Below are 4,448 nucleotides of genomic sequence, written 5' to 3'. Positions count from 1 at the left end.
TTAACTGCAGCGCACACACACACACACTTACACACACACACACACACACTGTGGTAAAGACTGAGGTCAATCCTTCTGCTTTACGCATTACAACAAATCGACTGCAATTTCTGATGTTGCCACTGAATGGCAGCAGACTTCAAATGTAAAAAAAATTATCTTTGAAAGTTTGTGTTTATTTTAAAATAACCAGTACTGACCCCACCAGGTGAAAGTGTGAACCTCATTTTGGCCCGTGAGCCAGAGGTTTGTCCACCCCTGAGCAATAATCTAATCTGACTCTCAGTCTTAATCCAGACCCCAAACTGAACTGAACTCTAAAATGTTTTTTCTCTCTCTGCCACATGTCCCCACAAGAACAGCTACACCAGGAACTCACACACTCACACACACTCACACACACAGACACGTTTGTTAGCCTTTTGGTGCACTTGGATTTAACACCTATGAAGTCCAAATGTGAACTCCCCCGGTGGTTGATTAGCGGCGTTTTATTGGCTCAGGTGTCTGGACACACCTGTGACGACCGACGGCTCAGAGACACGTCAGGAATGTGGAGAATCCAGGGTTGGGTTTTTTTGTTTTTTTTTTGGTTTTCACATTAAAAATGAAAGAGTTTCCGCAGCTGCAGACGCCAGATTTTTGTTCTTAAAATTATTTTATTTTTCCTGATCCTCTCCTGAAACGTCAGTGGCCTTCGCTGTCGGATTTTCTCGGCCGTGCTCTGCAGCTGCTGGTGGCGGCATTGTTGAGTACAGATGGTGGAAACGCTGGCGCTCGCTCTCTTCCCTCCTCATTAGGACGCTCTGCTATTAATAACATACATCGACCTCCTTTGTCAACAACAGGATGAGCATATCCTCACTACTCTGTGTGTGTGTGTGTGTGTGTGTTCTTGTATTTGTTGCCTACTCAGGACTACTTCTGGTGTTGAAGACCTTCAGTAAAACTAAAGTACTCCAGAGTATACATGAAGTAACATACCAGAGCTAGCTTTAGCCTAAATGTACGACAAAACACTGGTCGATGTGGACTACTGTAGGGGAAAAATAGGTGGGGGGGAGATATTACAGTACCGTGGTTCTCAAAGTAACGGGGGGGAAATATTACAGTACCGTGGTTCTCAAAGTAGGGGGCGTGGCACTAAAATATACTCATATTTTTCTTCCCACTCTGACTGATGAGTATTTACTGGAATTTAAATGTGAGCAGACGCAGGGGCTGTTAGCTGCCCCCCCCCCGCATTATTAATTAGTGGTTCACAAAGTAAGGGGCAGACCCCCTGATGGGACACAGAGGTATTGCATGGTGTCATTGTTTTCCAGTGTTTTTTTTATTTCAAATCCGTTCAGTGTTTTAATAAAGTTTTAAACTTTGAACAACAGCTCGAAATGAAGGGAATAAAAATGAACAGCCGTCGATCGACTGCATTGACTGTAATTAGTCATGGTTAATAATTATACCGTCTTATTTTTGCCCTTTAACATTAGACCAGGTAAAATATATATAATATATTTTTAAATCATTTTTATTTAGAACAAAAACAACTTTCAAGCTTAGGGTTTTTTTTTTTCTCCAACATCAAATTCAAAGATTTAAAAAAAATAAAACATGTACAGCAGTTGTGTGCAGAACGTGGCTGTACTTTTTGAACTTACATCAGTTTATTTATTTATTAATTTTTATTAATTTTATTTTCATTAATTTTAATGTATTTCTTTATTTAATTTATGTAATTATTATAAATATTGGTTTTATTATTTTTTATTATAATTATTTGTTATTTATTTACTTTATAATTTATTTCTTTTAGTGCAGACAGAACAGTTCAGACTGACGGAGGAGAGAATGTTGTTGTTGTTGTTGTTGTTGTTGTTCTGATGATTTACTTTTTCTTTTTTCTTTTCTTTTTTCCTCTCATTAGTTAAACTGATTCATCATCAATGACAGAACGAGTAGAAGGAAAAGATTAACTGTAGGTGACAGTGTGTGTGTGTGTGTGTGTGCGTGTGTGTGTCAGGAGAGCATGCTCAGTTGTTCTCTAGCACCACTTGGTGTGTTTACACCAACGCTCCGTGATGTCAGTTTCAGTTTGTTCAGTTTGAAGTTCTCAGACGTTGTTCAGTTTCTTGTAAAGAGTTGTTGATTTGTGAGTCTGTGTCTGGATCCTTCTACAAAATGCTGCAGGTGATTTTATTCATCGAGGTAAGAAAAAAAAAAGGTTTATGTTTCATTCAAATAATATTCAAGTCATTGAATTTGTTAAAACCTAAATATTAAAATTTTTGACCACTTTTTTTTAACATGAAAATGTATTTTCAGTGAATATTATTCAGTATATTTTGTCCACTAAATATATCCCAGGTCGACAGACATGTAAACCAAAAATATATTGACACACAGTGGATCCACACACACATTCTTTACGGACTGATCTGGAACTGATGGTTTTATTGCAGGGACGTCTCTACGTCCTGTGAAAATAGTTCCATGTTCAGAGAGAACGTAAAAACACAAAAACGGTCGCAAATATGCAAATATATATAATATAGTATATATGTGTATATAATATTAATATATTATATTCATTTCCATTTGGAATATTAAGTTTTTAATTAGGGGCTACTATTAATTTTTTAATAATATTTTTATTTTAAATATATATAAAATAAAAAATATATATATGTACATTTATGTATATGAAATCTACACACACATATATATATGCATTAATTTCCACCTGTAATATGAAGTCTTTAATTGAAGACTACAATTAATTCATAAATAATAATAATTAATATAATACAATATATATAACAATACATAATATATATGCACATGTGTATGTATATCAAATCTAGGGAGACATATATTATTTTGTTTTCATGGGATAATTGACATCTTAGCTCCTGTAGCGTGAATGCTAATATTTTAGAGTTTTTTAGAGTTTTTCTCTGAATGAAACCCTGTCGATTCCTCAGTCCGATCTGGACGTTCACTGACGTTCACTCATTATTCTCACGTCGGTGTCTTAGCTGCTCTTGGTTCATTCAACGACTCAGAGCCTGGAGGAGAGAGAAGCAAACTGCAATGACGACGTCGAACTCAAGTGTCCGCATCCAGACATCGCTAACTTTGACTCGGTGGTTTGGTACAAGGTAAGAAAAGTCCGTCGTTCATTTGTTGACCGGGACATGAGACGACTTGGACGTGAAATTAACGACAGATTCTGGGTTTTTCTCACCACCGCTAGCACCACGACAACAAGATTATTGGTATTGTCGTGAAGACCGTAAAGAGCGGGAAAGTGAGCAGGTACGACAGTAACTCCAAGGGTACTTTTGGAGACAACTACAGTCTCCTGCTCTCCAGGGTGACGCCCGACGACGCCACCATCTACATGTGCAAACTGAACGCCAAACTGGGGTTTCAGAATAAGGAGGTCGAAGTCAAACTGACCGTCAACGGTGAGTTTCAAATATAATCCCATTAATCATTACAACAACTGTCACAGGAGAGGAAAAGATAGCTATCACGATGTCAGAAAAGATCGTGTAAATTTGTCCCGTTTAGCTTAGGTTAGCCACGACCGTATCATGAGATAGCATTAATTAACAAAATTCAAGGTTAGGTCATCTACGGTAAAATAAGGTGATTGAACGGAGATAGGCTAGGCTAAGCTAGGCTAGGCTAGGCTAAGCTGTGCTGAGATAAACGGAAAGAAAATAAGATTAGATCAGATAAGTAAAGATAGGCTGTAAGACTAGGCTAACAAGAGATCATTTAAGTTAAAATAGATGCTACAGCGCCCTCCATAGGTCAGCCGCCGCTGGTGTCGCTGTAATCAAAGTATTAGGGTAAAACTTGAGTTTTTTTTTAAATCTCTTGTTGTTGTTTCTGTTCTTTCTCCATCAGAGTGTGTGACGGCGTGGACTCCTGTTTTGAACTCAAGTCAACCGATGTCACGTCATCCCACGTACACGGAAATTCCCCTGGTGTGGAGCCTAGTCAGCTACGCGGCTGTGGGGATTCTGAAATTCACCATTTCCATAATCTGCGTTTTGGTAAATCAACATTTTCTTCACCTCATATTTCCATCACTTTAACAACTCCGGTCCAGGAGTCTCATCTGAGACTCAGCGTTCGGTTAAAGAATCTTCTGGAAGGTTTCTCTATACAAATCTGTGAAGGTGGAAACTGCTGCTGAATGTGCAGCCGCGTCACTCAGACTTCAACGTCCTGTCACGGTGGACGAAGCCGCGTGGACTTCACACAGAATCAAGTGAGGAAACACACTTGTCTGAACGACTTCTGCATCAGAAGCGATTCCAGCGGCGTTGTAACAGAAACAGGAAGTGGTAGTCGTTCATCAGTTCCCAGATCCCCCCCCGTCCCCGCGCCACTTCATTCAGCTGCTCCTGGGATATCCCTGGGCAGCCCAGAGATCT

The sequence above is a fragment of the Cynoglossus semilaevis genome, chromosome 10 (assembly GCF_000523025.1).
Source record: "Cynoglossus semilaevis isolate Cse_v1.0 chromosome 10, Cse_v1.0, whole genome shotgun sequence".
Classification (NCBI taxonomy): Eukaryota; Metazoa; Chordata; class Actinopteri; order Pleuronectiformes; family Cynoglossidae; genus Cynoglossus; species Cynoglossus semilaevis.
This window is presented reverse-complemented; position numbering follows the sequence as displayed.